The sequence below is a fragment of the Lathamus discolor genome, chromosome 3 (assembly GCF_037157495.1).
Source record: "Lathamus discolor isolate bLatDis1 chromosome 3, bLatDis1.hap1, whole genome shotgun sequence".
In the NCBI taxonomy this organism is placed as follows: Eukaryota; Metazoa; Chordata; class Aves; order Psittaciformes; family Psittacidae; genus Lathamus; species Lathamus discolor.
In genome coordinates, this window is record NC_088886.1 from 42,252,943 (window position 1) to 42,275,627 (window position 22,685).

Genomic DNA, 22,685 nt, shown 5'->3' on the forward strand with positions numbered 1-22,685 from the left:
GTTAGATATTAGGTGGCTGGGGTGACGTGTTAGATCCTGCTGCCTTTGAGCTACCCAGAAAAAGTTCTATTTCTGGAACAATCATCAAGCAGTTGATTGGCAGATATGTTTGTATCTAGCAAGTCAGAATCATAGAATGATAGAATCATTTAGGTTGGAAAAGAGCTTTCAGATCAAGCCCAGCCATTAATCCAACACTCCCCTAAATGTTCACTATAGAGCTGCATGCACCAACATTTAAGAGAGACAGTATATTTCCTCTGCTGCACTGTAGTAAGAAGTGTTACAAAGCTGAGTTTCAAAAAGGCTGCTGAAACACTGGTGGAAGAACAACATCACAGTGCTCACTGGGCAAATGAAAATATTATCATGAGTATTACTGTGCCATGGATTAAACATGAGATTGAATTTTTGTGTTAGAATCATAGAATAGCTAGGATTGGAAAGGACCTTAAGATCATCTAGTTCCAACCCCCCTGCCATGGGCAGGGACATCTCACACTAAACCATACCACCCAGGGCTTTATCCAACCTGTCCTTGAACACTGCCAGGGATGGAGCATACACAACCTCCCTGGGCAACCCATTCCAGTGCCTCACCACCCTAACGGTAAAGAATTTCTTCCTTATATCCAATCTAAACTAAAGTTTTAACCCATTACCCCTTGTCCTGTCACTACAGTCCCTGATGAAGAGTTCCTCCCCAGCATCCCTATAGGCCCCCTTCAGGTACTGGAAGGCTGCTATGAGGTCTCCATGCAGCCTTCTCTTCTCTAGGCTGAACAGCCCCAACTTTCTCAGCCTGTCTTCATACAGGAGGTGCTCCAGTCCCCTGATCATCCTTGTGGCCCTCCTCTGGACTTGTTCCAAGAGTTCCATGTCCTTTTTATGTTGACACCAGAACTGTTGCTGAGAAGTGGACCAGTTTTCCTAGGTTCATGGCCATTGCTCTGACCACTTGATTATACTCAGTTTACATTATTGTAGCAGCTATAAAAACCATGAGAGATTTTCCCTTAGTTCTCCTGACCTTTGTAGCACGCTCATTAAAGGATGGGTCACATAGTGAGGGACTTCTCTCGAGTTCGTGTCGTAGGTATATTGTTGCTCAATTACTTTATGCAATCTAATGGAGGATTTATCCAGTCCTGCTTTATCTCTCTAATGGAGGTAGCAATTAAAGAAATAATCTGCATGTGTGACTGCACATCTTACTCTCTTTTTTTGTGTTACGTTAGAAGTAAAAGTGATAGCAATCAGATTGAGTTCCCTCCTCACGTCTTCCCACACCCTGTGACTTTCTGATAGTAGGACTCTAGGCTGGGATCCTGTAGCCTGCATTAACTTTGCATCTACTAACAATGAAACAGCTGGGAGCAGATAAGCATGGCTCAGATTAGAAAGTCTTCCCTGAACTAAGAGTGTGTCTGCGTCAGGGAAGTCTGGTGTAAGTATCTCTAATTTCAGAAATGACAAATTTGATAGTTTGGTGTACTTCCCAGCATCAGTACAAGTATTTTGGTCCTGCATATGCATGTACATCTCCAATGGCTCCAACAAGGCAACTCAGGTTGGTACTCATAGGTTAGTACTCATTGACCTTGCAGCAGTGATGTGCAGAGCTCTGAAGACCTAAGTCAGGTGATGCAGCAGTGCCTTTGGAGCATTGCCATGGCAGAGCAAGCTCCACAGGGAGGACACTTCCTCTTGGCCAGGCTCTTACTGTTTTCCTACACTCCACTTTTGGCTTTGTCACCCTAGAAGTATATTGATGGATTTTTTTGACTTGCTGTTTTTTCTGTGGTGCCAGAGTCTCTAGGATAATTACTTCACAGCACAGTTTACTGCAGTGAATGTTGTCAAAACCCGCAATACATATTTGTTGTTGTAGCCAACTGGCATCCAGTTTAAGGATCTTTTGCTCTGTTTAAATTAGTCTGCATTGTCTCGTGTGATAATGCTCACGGAGCAATAAGACAGTGTGCTTTCTATGAAATGTGTTGTAGCTGGTGATCTTTTAAGCTTTTCTTGGCTTGTCTTCTGATCCGAACATCTGTGCTCTGTCCCTCTTTCTGTGTTGCGTTCACTGCTATTGGACATTTTGCTTGAGGCAAGATCAAGTCTAGTGTTCTCCATTTCCCATCCTAATCGTGGTATTGTATTGCTACTGCATATGCTCTTAATCAGCTTTTGCAATCCATCCTGGAATGCGTATATAAAATTTGTGGCATATTCTGGGATCCTTTGGAATGATAGCAGAAAAAAGAGATTGGAAAAGAAAGGAGTTTTTAAATCAGTAAACACTTTTTAGTTTTCTCTACAATATCTCTACGTTACATTTCAGTCTAGGTCAATTAGAATCTAGATGGTTTCTGTTATCTACAGTGCTTGGTACCTGGGAGAGACCCCACAAAAGCCAAGCAAAACTGACTTCCTCTGTTCTCTATGTCCTCCCCCAAATTCTTTCCCTTAGGGTTTCTTAGAGTAGGTGGCAGGCAATACCTTCAAAGAATGAATGCAAATGCCGAAAGGGTTTTTGGATTTTAAACTTCTTTATTTGAAATGTATTTCTACTTGCTTTCATGATACTTCTCTTGTCCTGGTGAACTAGCATGCCTAAGACACCAAAGAAGATTATTGTTTTATATTAGCATGCAGATGCCGATACTTCTTAATGTCACATTTAATGCAGTCAGAAAACTAATAGTAAACACAGTTGCTTTGTCTTGTGCAAACAGCCAAACTCCCGCAACCTGTGTGGCATTCAGCAGCAATGACTGCTGCAGGGTGTGCAGCACTGGTGAGGTGACCATATTTCTTGGTTCTAACAAAGTCACACTTGACCTTTGACCTCACATCTCACTCTTGGTCCCAAGTGTGGGGTCATCTCACAGCAACCACCTGCCCTGCAGTGTTTCTTCCACAACATATCAATTGCTCTGGCAAAGCAAGTGCATACGTTTAAAAGATTTGCAGGCATATTGTTCCCATATTGTTCCCATATGCGAGTTCTCTTGCAATGAGATACTCACTTGTCACTGCTGCGGAACACCGTGCCCCTTTAACCTCCACCCCAAGGCTTGCAAAGCTGAGTCTGGTGGTGAAAAATTTCCCCAAACACTGCAGCCAGTGCTAAGTGGCGTGCCTTACACAGACTTTTTCTGAAGCCTGCAGCTTATGCAACTAGTCAAGGCCACCTCACCTACCATGCTTTTTGGTCGTGGTTATTCTTAAATATAATTGAAGAATAATTCTTACTATTTTGAATATCAGTGAATAAAATAAAGGAGAATGATCCCCATGCTGCCTTATTAAACAGAAGATCAGCATGAGAGGGAATGAAATGTTGATCTGCTACAAACGTGACCACAACAAACTAGCTGTGTATTCACAGAGAGAAAGTTATTAGTGTTGGAAAGTGGGATGCTATGTAGAGAGAAGGCTACTGAGGCCTTAACTGTTTTTCCCTCCTGTGTTGGTTGTCACAGATGTTAGTCACATCGCATAATGCACTACTGGAAGGCACTCAGCTACTACAGTGGCAAGGGCATTATAAGAACCTATATAGAATAGAAAAATGGTAAACAGTGGTGTCCTGTGAGGATGAATTCAGGGAATTGGATGCCTAAGGGCTATATGAGCTAGTGGGTGGTTTCCCTTGCCTGCGAAATGGAAATAAAGCTCCAAGCCTCAGTCCTTTAAACACTTATTTTCTCTTGCCATTCTTTTTTATTACCACTGAACCATTAGGAAAACAGAAAGCAAATCAGTTCGAAAATTTTGGAAGGGCTTTCCACACACCAGCCCACAAAATCTGGGGGACACCTTTTCCCCAGGTGTCTTCTGGTATTGCTTCTCCTTTGTTTCTAGTCTGCTTCAAACAGGCAACATAGGACATAGGCCCTGCTATAGCCTATGCTGCCTCTACGTTGCACAAATCAGTTTTCAAGGAAAAAAAAGTTATTATTCTACTAACCTAATGTTAGCCTGTTGAAAGACTAATTTCTTCTTCCCTGCTCTCCAGAAACACTTGGGCTCTCCTTTCCAGTGAATCTTCAGAGCCAAAGAGGTCCAAATAGGTGCTTTATCTCAGCAGGGTAGATGTGCTGCTATCGTGAACCACAGCGGCAGTGATTGCTCCATGATACGGGTCAGATTCCAGGAGCCTAATGAGAGTGATGGGAGGTGCTAAGTGTGGAGCTGGCCTGAAAATGTGGCTGCTGTAGTTTGGACATTAAACGCATGCAACTCCTGAAATCAATGGGAGGCAAAGGCCTCTCAGCACTGGAAATGGGAATGTGATTCATCTCTGAAGTCTAGCTTTACAGAGCAGCCACAGAGATGTCTACCTCTGAACTTAAATCACTACATCTTAACTGTATTTAAGGCTGATAGAAAGAAATAAGCACATGTAATTCTGGTCACTAGGTAATTCTGGGTAGCTGTAGGTAATTGAAGGCAATTAAGCTGATATGAAACGAATTCTGCTCTTGCTGTCTAAAATCAAGGACTTGGTGTGGGGAGCAACCACAGTAATAGGAAACTTTTCAAGCTAATTAATGCATCCAGTGAAATATCTCATCAGAAAAGCAGGGCCAAGGACAAGAACATGGAGTCCGAATTCCCATTCCCTTGCAATCATCAGGCTCTTTAAATCTGCAATTTAAAGTTTAGGCTGAAGATGCCTAAAAAATGTACTGTTGCTATTTTTAAATAGATTGGTAATAATTTTGTTCTATCATAGACATATTGTTAAAACTGCCTTTTTTGGTGCTGAAACTGCTAGATTTGTTTTCGTCTAATCATGGTAATTTTAACCAAGATATTCAGAAATTAGTTGGATACATTGAATATCTAAGTACAAAACGCTGCATCTTACCCACTGTTTGTAAGTTAAACAGAAATTATGGGCAAGATATAAAACCAGATAATGTTCTCTAGCTATATTTCATAGTATTATAAGAATGGTATAGGTAGTAAGTAAATATTTTTTTAGATTGAAAAATACATACTAAGTGCATAACTTACTCATTATCATGCATATAGAAGAAGAAATGTGATAACATTTGTGATAGTCCCAAACAGTGGAACTTGAGAGAGATTTCAAGTTCATAAATATGTTAAATGTTTCCTTCTTTGCTATTGTACTAAGCATGAAAATACACCATGTTGGATCTTCAGTGGCTGACATTCATTCAGCCAAGTCTACTGCTTGCTCAATAAATTATGTATGTACATTAAAATATCATTTGTTGAATCTACACAAAATAGATGCCTTCTGCAGTGCATGTGATGCTGAAAAAATGCAATTATATTTAAATATATTTCTGTTTTACCTGAATATCTGTCTCAATGGCCACATCCTCACTAAATATAATTTGATTTCAATGGATTTGGGAGAATCTGGTCCCCAGGACTTTAGTACTGTAGGGTAGTTGACTTATTTACTGTTCTGGGCTGGCAGTTGCACCTTTTGGCAATGAATATTAATTCTTCTCTTAGCATAAGCATGTTTAGAATATTCCCTTTGTTCCATTGCCCAGATGTGTCTCATGTCATCAGCAGATGAGGTGAACAGCAGTGGTTTGACATTCTCGGCGGCTGATTAGGCATACTGGTTTGAGTAGACTGTGATGAAGCAATTCGCATGGATGCAGCGGAGCTGTGTCTTAGTTGTGCCATGGTGTTAAGCAGTGGTAATGAAGAGCAGGTAAACACCATGCTTTTGTGTGTGCTTGGGTACACGTTCACGGGGCTGCTTTCTTATTGTCAGTCTTAGAATATGCGTTGGGGAGAGTGTCAAATGTGTGCAGGCGATTATGATGTCACCAAAAAGGAGCCTTTATTTGTGGAAGTATGTCCTTTGACCATTGAAAATACTTTTGCAGTGGGGAAAAAACACTGGGAAGTTTCTCCTGATTGTGATTAGGATGAGTTAGACACAATTTCCTCAGCAGCAGTAGCACTATGCCCACCCACTGTCTGACTATGTGAAAGCAGAAAAAAGCTCCTGGTGTTTTCTTCATCAGCTTCTTTCAAAGTGGAGAAAGGGTAAAAAGCTGTAGGTGCAACAGATGGTTTAAAATGGCCAGTGGCATCCCACAGCTTGTGTGTCTGGACCTGGAATTGGGTCCTCTGACCACTGACACTTTGCCTTAATCAGAGAAAAGCCATGAAAGGGAACAAAGCTTTTTCACAAAACTGTGTGTGAAATGGGTGATTAGGCATGAGACTGTTACAATCATTTGTCCAAGGCGCCACGTTGATCACTTTATAGTCTCAAATTGTCTTAATGTATTTATTTCTGCCATCTACTCACCAAGAGGCTTTTCCTTTCATTCCTTATGCTGTAATGAACCAATACAGAATAGCAACCAGGCAAGGAAACATTATTTTTACTTGGTGGCCTATGTTGCCAGTAGCAATCTCTGACATAAGTGAGCCCAATTTTGTGCCAGTAATTACAAGTGGGCCCAACTGTTTGAACTTGCAATTGCACCCATTTAGAAGCTTTGCAATTGGGCAGTTAGTCTTCTAAATGGGGACAATTGCAAGCCACAAATAACTACTCCAGCATTTAATTGCCGATGTAAAATGATTCCTGCAACATTGGAGGTCAGGTAAAAGCCCAGATAAAAACAAAACAAACCAAACCAGAGCCTATTTGGGCAGCACGAAGAAGGCATGAACTTTCCTGGTCAATAAATTTGCCAGTAGACTACAAATGGTTGCAAAAATTCAGTCACATGAATTTGCCAGGAAAGAAAAAATAATGCCTAGGGAACTGTTATGCAGCAGCAGTGCAGCAAGCTCATACTCTCAGAGCAGACAGGTAGACAAGCTGACTGGAAGCCGTCCAAAATGCAGCTACTGGTATTTCAACCACTGGAATGATGTTTGGAAAACAGTTCCAAAGAGGTCACATTCCAGGCAACAACATACTAGCAGAGTTTAAAGACCAAATAAATTTGGCTTATGTTCTACAACGGAAACTTTTATGTCATGGTCAAATTTGGTACATAAACAGTTTTTGTACTTCAAAGAAGGAGTAGAATGGCCCCTTTTCAAAACCTTGCCTTAAGGTTTTCACCATTTTTCTGATGACAGATGAAGAATATTATTAGATTGATACCTGCATCTTTTTTTGAGGGTATTTTGTGAGAATTCTTAATTACAGAACCAAATAACACCTCTGAGCTGAATTTAAATATATGTGTGTATTGATGCACGGGGTTATAATGGCTGAACTTGTTCTTTTAACAATTCTTGCTCTTCTGATTTTTATCACATAACTAACATGCTAGAAAGCATTATTCAGAAATAATGCTTTCAGTGCTGACAATTTAAGCATGAGCTGAGTTTTAAAGTATTTTCTACTGCAAATCATATGGAAGAGTTCTTTTTATTTTAATTTAATTTCAAACTGTGAAGGTTTCAACACAAGCTGGATAGAAGAAACAAAACAAACCCTTCAAATATCTATTTGCATTTTTAAGCAAACTTGCTTTGATTATATTCTCACCCTTTAATATTTGCTTCCCGTGAATATTCTTCTAGGCAGATGAGCTTTCTGGCAAGGATGGTTGTGGAAACAGTGAATTTTAAACACATTTGAAAATATTTGTAGAGAGTACATTTTTAATTTGCAAATATGGCGCTGTAAATTAGTTCAGAGTTCTGCAAAATTTATCAAAAAGTAGGAATATGCTGTATGAATTTCTTTGAAATATTAGGTGTTAGCAACTGTAGATGAAGGACAGAGCAGTAAGAGGTTGTTGTAATGAGTCTCTGAGTAGGTCCTAATAAATGAATTGCAGGGAATCTAGAACTTCCATGAACAATTCATGTATAGAAAAAATCTGAGTGGTTACATAAATTGCTTTATCGATTAGGCTTAAGCTGATATTACAACTGCCAAAAATAGAATCCTGCCTGACACACCAAATTATTTAGAATAACTTGCTTTACAATGAAATAATTTAATTTTTTCTTAGGAGAAGGCTAGTTAAAGCCTGAGACTAATGCCAATCTTATGCAGAGTAAGGGAAAGGTGCACCTTTGTAATCCCACTGAGGACAAGAGAGTTTAGATAATTTCAGAGAGGATTTTGGTCCACTGCTGTGAAGAACAGCTGAAATGGGGGAGAATTGCTATCTTACAGAAACCGGAATTTATCCATGAATCTTCTGTCAGCTATTGGGATTTCTACCTATACAAATCATATGTATCTTTTGTCTTGATGCATGTCAGTTCCCCCTTCAGTTGTTACAACTAAGCACATGGTTAAACAGTTTGCTGTGTCAGCCTTAGAATATGCTGCCACTGGAAGGATAAAGTCCTTCTGAGAACTGAATCCCACTGCAGATGAGGCTGTATCCTTCATATATACTTTCTAGTCTTGGATGAGCTTGTGATTATAGAGTACTAATTCTGATTATCTATCTATCTATCTATCTAAACACTATAATGTACCCAATATAGAATTATGTTTACATACTTGCAAACCCACATATATATGCGCAGTACACATACATATAAATAATGTGGTTTATGTATATATGTTGTATGTATTTGTTTTTTAATTCTGGCCTCACTGGTTCGTAGACTGCAGCAAGGGGAAAGGCACCTGCAGGGAGCCTGACTATTCCCCTTGTACCACAGTGTGTGGGTTTAGGGTACCACTGGGACAGTGAGGAGGTTGTTCTAGCTGGAATATTGTCTTTCTGATTTGTGAAAATATTAATATTTCCTTTTGGCTGTTGCACGCTTCAGATTTCTCTGCTTGGGAATACCTAGCAGATACATATTTGCTTGCAATGCATTGTTGTTTAATTGAGCTGATTTCAGTTGGATTGTTTTGTATGCTTTATGGCAAGTGTGAAATAAGCAAGTGGTTTATTTATTTTTAAAGAAAGAACTGAAAGGAAACGGTACAATACAGAAGCACCATAGACATTGTCATGCTACATCACAGGTGTGATTCTGCAGCATCAAACTGAAAGGGATTTTGGCCAGCATCTGAAATGAGAGAAGTATTCAATCCTAAAATAACTTCCTTCATATTCTGATGAATGTGAGATAGTTACCATTTGTACAATGTATAGTGCCATAGTGAGCTCTTACTCCTAAAATTTATTCCTTCATATGCAGTTTTAAATATAGCTTCCTTTTCCCCTTTCTTTTTCCAGGCTGTTACAGAGGTTTGCCTAAATAATGTGCAGTCTGCTTTTCTTAAATAAACATTTTCCAAACAGTGTCATTAATGACTATAAAGCAAATCCCAGTGCAGACTTATCTTTTATGTTTCTCCACCCCCCCCCCCCCCCCATTTCTGAGAACATTGATGTTGGAACCAATACAAACCATCCCAGCTGTCTCCCAAATTAGTACTGAGAAAAATAAACTGTTCTTCAAAGTAATAATTTTATACAACTAAATAAATAAATATTGTCAGCACTGGGTCAAAAATCCAAGTAAAATTACATCAAATTCAGTTCATAAGATGGATTGTATGAATGCATTTCAGTTCCTCTCTCATCATTCTCCTTTATATTTTTAGACAGTCTTTATGTGAATACAATGACTCCGATATCAAACATTTTAAATGATGCTTGAAATATCAGTCACTTGACTTTGATGTCACACACAATTAAATTCAACCCATCTTCTCTCAGTTAATAACAGCAATCTCACCAAGTCTAGTGCCTAATTAATACAAGCTATTTGTCACATAGAGGTGACACATGTATATCAGAAAGCTTGAAATATTGTTTTGTGCTGTGGTATTGCTAGCCAGCCCTGAAATAGAGAAACCGTCTTATGTATGATTGTCTTTAAAGATTTCAAAAGGCCTCAGAGTTTGGTGCACTCAAGCTGGGACTCGACAGTGCATAGAAGGTGCTACTGATGTGTTGGCTCCCTTTAGGCTGCTAAATAGTAAGGTATTTAGAAAGAAACGTGGCTAGAATTGAAAGGTTCATACCTGATCATTCATTTAGGTGATCGGCAGAATTGCGAATCACAGTAGCAGCAGTAATTTGCTTAACCTGCAGTTTTTAAGCTATGTGATAGAATACACAATCATACATTTTCTTCTTGTTGCATAAGCATTTTTTCACACTATTTATGCTCAGCACTTTTTAACAGTATGTTTCAATCAGGGTTGGTGTTGCCAAACAAATGAGCGTGTCTACCTCATGTTAATTATCATTGTGTAATAAATAACTGTATAATAAGGCAGGCCTAATCCTGCCATCCTTACTTAGGTGAAGCTTCTGTCTGCTTCACTGAGTGTTTTTCCTGTATTAAGGCAGCAGCCTTGGGACCAAAAATTGCCTACATAGTTAATAGCAGTAAATAAAGGATAATCTGTTACTGAACTCTTCCAGTGATAAAGCACAACAGAGAAACCCACAAAGTAAGAAATGTAGGAAACACTAGCTGTGTCTGGATTAGTAACCACAGTAATACCTATGGATTTTCAGTGCGTTATATTTTGGAGCAAGCGTGTGAGGTTTTCCCTGGAATTTTGATTATAGGTGGTTTTGCTTCTTTTAGATATTACCAGTAGAGTGTTTGTAAATGACAAGAAACACCCATAGCACTTTGGGGCTTCCTTCCAGCCATAAGTGAGCATGGGAAGTGCCACCACAGGAGCTCTTCTGTCAGCTGTGAGAAGGAATACCATTGCAAATCAGGGGACAGCTGATGCAAATTCAGTCCAATGCAGTCTCTGGAGTCCTTTCTTTATTCACAGCCAGTGTTGCTTATGTGCTGGTGGGCATGGTGATACTCTAATTTCACATGTATGTTCCTCTTTGTCTTACTTACTGAGTGGTGTTTCTTAAATATAAGCCATCAAAATCTAGCAGAGAGGGGAATAGGTGCAGTGGTTTGAAATTTTTTCCTCTCCAGTCTACCCTTTGCTAGCCCTCTGTTAAATACCCTCGAGAGTACAAAGCACAGAGAAACCTAAAGTAGTATGCAGTCTGGTCATTGCAACACTGAGATAAGCTCTTTCTACCTTACAACCTTATATTTTAAGGGAGAGAATCATGTACATGTGTGTTAGGTGAGGAATGGGAATAGGAGAGCCTTTATAGCCAATGAATTCTTAAGCAGCATTCTTTGCTGCTAAAGAAAATGTGAAAGGCTAATTTCACATCTTGTTAGACATGTGCATGTTCACTTTTAAGCCCATCAGTTTATAAGTCTGGATCATGGTGAAACTGAGCAATTAGCCAGACCTGTGGAAGAGTATAGGGTGTCCCAATCCCTGTACTATTTGAAGAGAAAGTTGCTACTTGAGTTTATTGAAAATCTTACAAGTTAGTCTGTGATACATTTGTATGTACATTTTTCTCAGCCGTGGTGTCTGCAGACATGTAAGTCACACTTACTGGAATAATTAACTGAATTAACTGAAAACAATGACTACAAAAAGGGTTTAAGTGTTGTGGTGGATAAATACCTGAATGTGGGCTCCTAAGGGATGCTCTGGTTAAGAAGATTAATGTGGTAGTAGATGGCGGTAGTAGTAGTAACATGTTGATCCCATTATGCCAGACAAATCATAAAGAGCCGTAAGGGGTTTACAACCAATGCTTAAACTGAGCAGCAGGTAGGGCATGCAAGCACAGTATGTTCTGTGAGATGGAGTGGTTGGACACTGAAACCGGACAGTTTAAGATTAGAAATCAGATGTATGTGTTTGACAGTGAAACTATTCAACCACTTAAACAGTGTATGCATAGTTACAGTGAATTCTGTATCACTTTGCATTTCTGCATCAAGTCTGGAAGACTTTCTAAAGGGTGGGTTTTGGTACGTTTAGTTTTGCAGCCTTTGTGTAGTGATTGCTAAATGAAAATTTATGTCAACATTCTTTAGGAGGCCAGGTTAAAAGATCATAGTGGTCCTTTCTAGCCATACGATCTTTGAAGGCTTAGTCTCTGCAAGTCAAGGGTTTTCTTTGTATCACTAGTTTTTGTAGCCAATCCATAGACCATCTGTGTCCCTCAGACACATCTATGAAAGCATAATTCGTACTGATACTGCTGGTAACAGTCCAGTCCCCTGAATTAGAAATCTCTCAAATATTAGAGGAAAGGAGAAGACCCAATGAATTTGTTGTTAAAGTAGAAATGATTCTCAGTTTTGAAAATATTCTTGTACTTGGTTTAGGATGTGGGAAAATTACAAAGCATGTTAGCTGCAGGAATGAAATGGTAGCAGCCCTAAATCAAAACTGATGTGTGATGTAGTGGCCATGTTACCAATATGTCATATATCGCAGAGTGTTTTCATTCTCACTTAAAAGCCATAGAGGCAGTTATTATGTGGCTTTCTCCTCATGAAGTTTAGCAAGGATTTTTTTATTTACCTTTTTTTTTTAAACTGTCATCAGATTATGCTTCAGTTACCTAATAGACAAAAAGCATTATCCCTGATGGTCTGTCAGCCACTTCCTGCTACAAAGCTTCCAGGGACTGAAGTGCTGGAGGCGAGCCACCCCTGGCAGGCATCCAGCCGCCCAGCTAGCCAGCTGGCTGCTGTTGCTGCTGCCGCCAAGGCTCCTGTCTAGGTGGAGGAGTGTGGTCCCTTCACAAAGGCTCCAAAGAGTCTTGGAGCAGCCACTTGGATCACCGCACCAGTGCAATAAGGCACTAACTCGGATACAAGTGACCACTGGTTCGTAACATACGCATTTATTGAGGGCTGTGTGTTGTCTGTCCCAGCAACTGGATGACTTGAGAGTAATTAATGAAGCCGTGCTGTTATTTGTACAAGGTGCTAAGTGTGCCCAGTGTTGTGCAGATGTTCATCCTGAATGCTGTTCTTTTGCCTTATTGTTTTACAACTAAATTCCACATTTTTCCTGTAAACCCAAAAGAAAATAGAGGATGTGTTTTCTCATATCTTCAGATGTGGCAGATGTGAGTATCTAGCCTGGCACACTTTCTAGTGTGATGGAAGTTGGAAGCATGATCAGACCACACTTTCTCACTGTGCATTCACTAATGGGGTGAGAGGAGCTGAGAGGGTCAACTCCCCCCTGCTCTTCCCGGCCCCTGCTGCAGCCCAGCACCCTGCTGTGAAGTGTGGGCATGTGCCCAAAAGCTGCAGTGCAGATGTCCAATCTTGCCAGGCTCCTCTCATCCTTCTAACTTGGCGTGCAATTTTCCATCATCAGTTAGGGAAAAAATCGATGTAAGTGGGTCAGAATCCAGCTACCTGAGGCTTTGCTGTTTGTTTGTTAGAACAGCCACTGTATGTTGTTTCTGCATGTGTTAGGATGACAGTACATGTACACAGTTGCTATTAGCATGGGTTTGATTTCGATTGGAAGTGTTGATGAGCTGTTTCATGTGGCTCTCAGGACTGTAGCTCTTGAAGGGAACATGGTGTGACCTGCTCACAGCATATTAGCCTGCATTTATACAGCGTGTGAGAACTTTTACCCAAGTCTCCCCAGCCACGTCTTGTTTTGATCTCTTTAAAGGTATAAATGAGCTTTATTAATCAGAGTGCTAATAAGCCATGCATCCCAAGAGCAAATGCAGTGGGACTGAGGAAAGTGTGTGAGAGCTGTCTCCTTCCACAAGCTGACTCTAAATTAATCTGTGATATTTATCTCCTTGGAGCTCTGTGCTAGTAGATTTGGGCAGCAGTGAGGCTAATGATGTATACCTAGAAAGCACTAGACTCTGAGCTAGCAGGGGTAATGGCGTATCTTGAAAATAGGATGGTCAAGCGTACTGGCTGTGAGCAAAACCAGTTAAGTCCTGCAGAGGCCATTACAAAAGCTCAGTATTTGCCAATTATTACTACATATGTAACACAGCTATCCCCATTGCTTCCCAAAGTGAGATAAATGTGTTGAACTCAGGTGCTCTTGTAGGCTAGCAGACACATTTTGATTTCGTCTGGATGTCTCTGGCATGGGGACGGGTAGGGAAGTCCTTGGGTTTAAGGCTTCATCCCACTTACAAAGAGTTTTATCTCATCATTTGGAGACAGATACACCCCTCAGTAACAGAGGACCATCATCCCAGCAGTTATTGCTGAAATTTCAAAGATGGTCCTGGCTGACCCATGAGGGATCTTCCACAGCCTTATTCCCCACCCTAGTGTTGTGTCTTGGTGTCCTCTGGCTGGTATTGCTGCTGGTGCTAGAGGTGCTCCTGTACCTTGGCGGGTGCATAAATGCATGGAGAGAGGCCTGAGCTCTGCAGGAATGATGCTGGCTATTGGCCACATGCAGATGTGCCCTGCCTGCGATTTGTTCCTTTGTGAACCAAAAGTAAGCATGAATTTCATGTCTGTGTTTTCATGAGCCATTTTAAAAGTGAAGGATATTTTCTTTCCAATGTTTCTATGTATTAGATTAGGAAAGTTGTCAAAATTAAGCACACCACAGTGGGTAGATGCTTTTTTTGTAGCCAAATGGGTTTCCATAAAGTGATGAATTAATGAAATGAAGTAGTGAGGATCATCACATTGTATTGCCAGAACAATGGGAGATCCATAAAATGATCTGCTTGTAAATAATTTGTGATATCTGCTATATGCAATACTACTAAATGAGTCTTATTTTCTATAATAAACACTATTTTCTGTTAAAGAAAAAAAGTAGAGTTGGACTGTCAAGATACTAAATTACAGAAGAATTTACAAATATAATTTTATTTCTTAGCATTTCTTTTATGGTGTTTTATGCTTTTCCAGAAAATACAAAGGTATTGTTAATTTTTATGTATATATATATAAAATAAATTTGCCACATCACTAGTATTTTTGTGTTTTATAACTGTTTTATAGTGTGATGAATGCAGAATGGATGTGCAAGCTTTAAAATGTATAATCTTCAATGTAAATATTTTGCAGGAAGAGTCTTAATGCGATATATCTTATTTTTTGAGGTGTGTCATTGACATCACAGAAAGGACATGTAAAAAATATGACTAAGCAACTCAGTGATTTAGGTTTCCTAAAATACAGTACTGGAAGTAGTTTTGTTAATAAAGCACTGAAATTCTTTTTGAATTTCTAAGGTAAACTGGGGATCTTTGAAATAACATTGCAGAGTTTCATTGATATATTTTTCCATCAAAATTATGTTTTCTTGGAATAAATTCTTTTTTAAAGTGTATTGATTTGAATGAAAATGTTTTGGTGGAAAGAGCTCCTAGTGAAGACAGGTAAATGTTGCAAAAAGGGTAGAGAAAGCATAACCCCACAATATCTTATTGTTTAGAGAATTTGATTAATATTGCAGATTGGTACATCAGTAGAATAAAGTTGTCTCTTTTCAGATGAATACATCATTATCTGATAACTATTTTTGAGTTATGATAATGTTGATGTCTATTAGAAAAGAAAATATTTACAAATCTCACAATCTGTGCTCTTTAGTTATCCTTACTTTTAAATTAATAATATAAATCAAATTAAAAGAGCCCGCTTCTCATACTGTCATAATCCTGTTGAATTCAGAGGTTGCAAAATGAATGCTTTATAAGGGGTCCTAAAATGTAATGAAATGACAGCGTAAAGCATGGCTTTCTCTCCTGGTGAAGTCTAGGGGAAATAGGGAAATCTAGCCAATGTTGGAGTTTACTGCAAGTGGAGTCAGTGTGACTCCAGCAGTGTGCGTGTGTGTGAGCCTACCCTCAGCTCATTAAAGGATCAGGGCCTGGCTTAGGAAACTAAATCCTTATCTTAGTAATGTTATGTGCAATACTTTAAATCAGGAGAACTTTGTTTCTTGGCTGATAAAACAAAGCTTGGATCCAGCTACCTAGGGATTGATTCTGCATTTCTTGCACATCAAGGAATTTGGCATTGCAGGGATTTTTAAGCTTTGAAAGAAATCCTGGTTTAAGCTTGTGAGTGATTAAAATTTAAGTGCTGTCAGATTTCTACATATAAAGTAAAAATAATATAAAAATTAACATTTAAAAAAATAATACCCACAGTCTCCAGGACCCGAGGCGAACTTGGTGCATTGTAATGGAAATTTCAGTCCCGTGTGCCACAGTAACTGCAGCACAGCAACTTTTTTAAATAGCCATAATGACGCTATTGCTGATGATGAAGGAAAAATATCACAAACCTTTTCTTTCCTTAACATGTCTAGTAAAGCTCAAGAATGTGTAGCCAGGTAAACTTTTGTTAATTTTATATGTGTTTGAAGATTGTTGGTGGCTACTTGAAGAAAGAGAAATGTTTGATGTCTCATGCATCCGGATGGCAAATTCAAAATTTGGGCAAACAAAAGAAATTACAAGGCCTGTGAAATAAATTCTGTGTTTTCAGAATCTTCATGACCCAAGAAATAACTAGGAATGGAATTGACACTGCAGTTTCCAACAGATGAAAGTTTTTTAGTTCAAATATAGACAATTTTATTTCTGTAGTAAAATGGTCATTTCTGGATCTTTAAGTTTTACTTTTGGGAAGCATGTTAGTGTTTTAAATATAAGATAATGTCTTCCTTACTCAACTCCTCTGAGGATATGATTTCATTCTCTATGTAGTCCCATGCAGAATATTACTGTAAAATCTGCTTCTTGTTTAATTATTTTATTTTTTTTCCCTTCCATAAAGGGAATTTAATGGAGGATTTTTTTTTTTAACTTAATAGGTGAGGAAGTTTAAAGGGCAAACAGTGAGTGCTTCTTTCAATGGTTGAGCTAACTTTGAGCAGTGATCCTTAGTGTAGATAGATTTAAGAGAAAACATTTCTTTAAGGTCAGTTTTCATTTGTAACATATTTAATAGTTCACATTTAAATAATCTAAACCAAGGTAAACATTTTCATTTGATGTCGTTTGCAATTTCATGCCAAAATTACAAAAAAGCAACAAGCTTTTAAAATGACATTAAAGGTACAAAATGGTGACCCAGGCATAATACTTTTTTGGTTTAGCTTTTTAATTTGGTAGTATAAAAGTAACTTTATCAGTGCATTAAGTAAGTCCAAACTAGAACTCTGAGAAAGGAGTCAAATCAGGTAAGGTTCACAGAAGAGAGCAAACCCTTTTGGAATAATAATAAAAAACTTGCAGTATTTATGATATTGAGAAGTCTTTTTTTGTAGGTTACAGAACCTACAAAGTTGCTGCTTCTGATTTTGATGGTAACGAAAGCAACCATTTCAGAAATATAGTGGTGTTAGAGCAATCAAAGAGACTGCTTTCTTACCATAATGTTAGCATCATCTCAGCATGTGGTGCCAGAAAGGTTCTCTTTCTGCAGCGTACCACTAATCCCGCATTGTCTTTATTATCTTTCTTTTCTGATGCTTGCCCTTGCTGATCATTCACAGAATGCAGAGATTAAGGATGGAACACTGAAGTCTTCAAATACTGATAAATTAGATTAATATTAGGATACCCCATGAACTCTTTAGCATCCTATGAGTTCCAGGTTGAAGTCACCCCACAATGTATGTTAGTATGTGGATGTATGCTAATATGAAATAAATATTTTCCACTCCTATCACTTAGGAAGAAGCAATGATTTATAGCTCTGCAGTAACAAGAAAATTTCATTGCTGGAATACATGTTTATGGATATCTTTTTATAAAAGCTGATTTTACAAGTGCCCATCCCCCTTTTTGGATGTAAGAAAAATATGTGCCTGAAATATATGTCTGCAATTCTTAGAGCTTGTAAAAATGAATTGCAGATACAAACCAGAATGGTTGATTGGCACAAACCATTTCTAGGATGTAGACTTGAGAGTTGTGCTTTAAATTAATTTTAGGCAAGTTAGGCTGTAAACTCTGGCTGCAGCATGTATTTCTTACTGCAGAAGACTCTGAACATAGAGTACTTTTGTCCTCTGCAATATCTCACCCTATAGATCTAGCTGTGAAAAAAGTCTTTATGAAATGTAGCATATAACCTGTAAGTAATAGCAACTAAGTTGCTGGTAGTGAGTGGCTTCACAGAAATTCAATATGAAAAACACTGTGAGTCCAATTACGTCATCTTTACATTGAATGCCTTCTCATATTTCTCTTGAAGTCATTTCACATACCTCCCAAAATGACTCTTTCAAAATAATTACAAAGTCATTTTTAACAGTGAATAAATGTGTAAAGACTCACCAGTGATTTTAAGGGTTGAAAAAAAGGGCCCTTTGTGTTAGATAATTTCATTGCTATATGTTCACAAGTGATTAACTCCCCAATGAGATCTGATTGCTTTTTGTATTCAGACTGAAAAAAGAAATGTAAAATAAGCAAAATATTGTATTTTGAGTGCTGACTATGGGGCAAATTTCACATAAGCTTTTTGGAACATCACAATGATTTGTTACTAGCCATATTTGCTGCATATGTGCAACATGGTAGCCTGCCAAGATGCACACGATAGTTACTTGATGGGTCACTGAAAAAATAGATTTCAAACGGAGTATCTAAATATTTAATTTACATACAGATATGAGACCTCTTCTAAGACACTGTGTTCTATTAAGGAAATAATAATATATATTTTATTAGAAACACATGCTGCTAGGGACCCAGTTCCTTCTTCCCTTCATATAAATGAGAACAAGACTCAGACCTCAAAATGCAGGTCTAGAACTCAGTCCAACTAAATGGTATGTAAAAAGACACTGGAAGGAAAAGAAAACCTCTCTTCCCAGGTGGAAAGAAGATGTAGAGTTACACTACAATGAGATGAGTGGGCATGTATATAATGACCATCTTCTTGCTCTCTCAGTGCTTCTCATCTGTTGCTGTGCAGGATACAGAGGGGAATGTCTGAAAGTGTGCCTGTGTCTGACCTCCATGTGTGACCCTGTCCAAATCCCATTGCTGCCCTTGTCCAGGGGAGCAAGACTGTCCCGTGGTTGTGCATGGAAACAGGGCAAGATTAGTATCTTAAGTAGATACTCTGTAGCTGAGCAGTAAGTCACAGCTCAAAAGTTCCTAGCAAATTTCTGTAACTGCTTAGACATTGTGCCATAGTCTGGTAAATAACTGTTTCACAAGTCATATATGCATTTAACAGGGCATCAGAGGGTATGGCAGGTACCACATTACTTTTGCTATCAAGTCACTTCTTCCTATATAAACTGCTCAAATGAAGCAACTGACCCCATCCTCCCATCAGCTGGATCAACTGCGTCTGTTTTTGAGAGAGAGGGTTAGGGCATGTCACTGCCTATTCCCGTGCATATAGTAGTTTTTGTGGAACTGTGGGATTGTTTGTGGCCAGCTTTTGGAAATAGAGAGGTGCTGGGCTGTCGTGGAGACGCCATCAGTTCCCTGTGTCTGCACTGGTGTTGTAAGAAATGAAGCTGAAGGATCTAATGCACACGTGTGCCTGGACAGCTCACGGTGTCACTGGTGCATACTTGGTAGAGGGAATTGTTTGTTCCTTTGGCTGCATCCCAAGGTACAAGGTTGCCCTAGCTTTCGCAGGGTTGAGCAGTGACCATTACCAGCTGAGCAAGCATTGATTCTGGGTTACAAAGTCTTAGTTTTGCTCTACTTCATACTTTATTTTTTAAGTAAATATGAGGAGCCTCCCAGCTATAGGTATGGGGGTAGCTGGCTGTTGCCTCATGTTCCTGCTCCCATTTTGGTTTGCTGGCGTGTGCTGTTAAACTCTAATACTAAGGCATGGTCTAAATGGAGAATTCCTCAAATGGTTTTGAATTAGTACCACCACTGACCATTGGCTCCCAGCTTTATGCCAGGGATGGCCCTGTTATTCCTCTGTGTATTCTTGTTGCATGTTCTCCCCATCCAGAGCTATGATCTCAAACCTTCTCAGTTTTGTCTCTTCTGGAAGTGCTGGCTCCATATCTCCAGTGATGACCGTACAGCTCCTCTGGCATCATGGCCCCCTGAACTACCACAGGGCTGAAACCTGGGCTGGGGGTTGAAACATTGCATTCCTCTCCACGTACAGCAACTGCTACTAAAGATAATGGGTATGACATAAAAGCACTCAAAGCACAGTGAGCCCTATTATTATAGTTTGACATGATATCTGTATATGTGTTGGGTTTTAAGAGCTGGATTTCTTTCTGGATTATAATTTCTATTGTTTTTATTCTTTAAGACTATATATAAAGATATTCGAATAGAGGTGGGGTTTGTTTTTAAGGAAAAAAATTTTATCTGAATTTATGGAACAGAGTATAATATTCTTAACTATTAGTTCTTCACTGAGTATGTAAAATATGAAATGAGTTAGGATAAGACTGCATAAGCCATCTGAATGTCAGGTGTTTATAATTGCTTTATAGGGTATCAGTAAAATGCAGCAAAGAATGTCTGCATTTGTAGCCATAAATTTTCAAATACAAAGTCCAGTTCGAAGTAAAAAAAAAATATTTAAAATGTGATTAGATGTGACAGAAAAAGGCTATTAAGTTTGTCATAACTGTGTCTTTGATATATATGTTAATAGAAGACTGTTGACAATGGAGAGATTGAAATTAATACTTTTCTATTAGTCCAAGGCCAGAAGTTGTTGCCTCAAACCATAACAATTGATTCACTAGTGCATTTGTCTAATGGCCCTGCATTATTCTGTAGTGTGCCAAAATGGATGTTGCACTCACAGTCTACCTGTGTTATGGTGTACATTGTAATTCTAATAGTATTTACAGCAATGCAAAATAGGAATGACCAATGAAGTCCGTTGGTGGCATTTGAATAAAATGGGTGAAGATCAAAATCAGCTCTGTGGGGCTCCATGGGATTTAGCAGAGAGATTTTTAGCCATGAGGGAAGCTTTCCTTCGTCCCTGAAATATCGCTTTGATTATTTTGAATATATCTTATTTTGGAATTACTGTGTTTAGGAGTGAAGAAGTCGAGTTAGCAGGGTCAATCTCAGGGAAATTCCAAGTGATTTGTTAAAGAACATTTTATTAGGACTAATTAATCACAGATAAAATAATCTATGGATATTAAAGGTGATTGTATTTGACATGGACATTTTTATTTGCTGCATTGATGTATTGAGTTCATTGATAACCAGACACTATTAGTAGGCATAAAAGTATTAATTTTGGCTAGGGAGGAGTATAAATCTGTGTTTGAGTGGACTTTCTGGATAACAATTAACTAGATAGGAATTTCATATATGTGTGTAGTTCAGAGGGAAGGAAATGCATTTAGAATAATTTGGCTATTTCAGTGTTGACAATGACTTTTACTATTTAGAAGATAAGATAAACAGTAAATTTAATTTGTATAATTAAGTTAATCTTTTTAGATTTTAATGTAGTGTGTCACGAGTTCCTAGGCTTGTAAATGAGGTTTCACTAGTAAAACTCTTATTACTAGGTCATATACCATTTCCCCCTAAAATCACTACAGAGTGCAAATCTCATAGGTTCCTTTGTCTCAGGGCAAGCAGAATTTTGCTGTTTTTTCATCTCTTGAGGGTTGCTTAAAAAATTGTAATAAAAAAATACAACTTCTGTGTAACGGTTGAAAGTCTATCACTTTGCAGAAAAATACATTGTACTTCTAAGGACCTTCTGCCATAAGGACTCTCTGTAAAGATGCCTGCCTTTAAAATGCAACTTTTTTGTTGGATGAACAGCCTAATGTTCCATGCATTGTACTAGTAGTAGCATTTTATGCAACATTGAAAGACTCAATTAATTTGCATAATTCCATGAGTATTACCATGACTTTAAGGTAGGTTAGCTTGCTCAGGAGTCTTGCCTGCCCAATATATATGTTTGCCATTTTGACAAATTAATCATTTCTGAAAACAATTAATTATACTTATGACAAACTGAACTTTATACCCATGGGTCTTAAATTTTTATAGCAGAAATCTAATATTAATGTGTATAAGATCAGTGATTTAGTGAGTACCTTAACAGTCAACAATGCCTAAGGCTGAACAAAATTAATATTTTGTTTCCCATCTGGAGACTTCAGTAAAATTAATGAGGAAGGGTGCCTTTTGTAATACATAACAGAAATAAATTTACAATATTTAACCCGGGGATTCTACTGACATCAGCATTTAGATAGTTGGTCTGTTTCCCAGCCTGGTGGATAAGCCATGCTGTCTGCTTTATTACTGTAAGTATCAATATGGGTAATCCTGGCTATATAGGGGACTTACATTTCTGCTTTTACTGGCAAAGGTAGACAACCAGATTAATTTTCTTGTATGATGAAATTCCTAATCTTAGAACAGACCATTTGTTTCTGCTAAGGTTTGGATTTAAGGTATTTGACCTTTCTACAAATGAGAAAAAAATGATATCTACAACCCAACTGCTAAAACCAAAATAAAACCTGGTGGTGGAAAATGTATGAATGGCCATCAACATGAAGAATTATCTGTATAAAAAGTAGCTGGGATCATATACACTACAAGCTGAAGTTCTTGTGTCTGTACAATCTGGAAAATGACCCACTATACTGCAAAGGAAAGAGTCAAATTTGAAGCTTATAATAGCTTGGGCCATTTAGAAGCATCTAAATGCAGTAGCAGTGCTTGAGGGGTTGCAATTTTTTTTCCCCCTTTTTTTTTTCCCTGCTAGTAAACTATCCACCTCTCACCACTTTGACCTTGGTGCACGCATCGTCACAAAATAAACCAGACCAGTAACAGCACTTGCATTCACCTCTTCCTGTGCTGTTTATTTTGGGATGATTAGTTATGTTTTTTAATGACTTCAGGTTT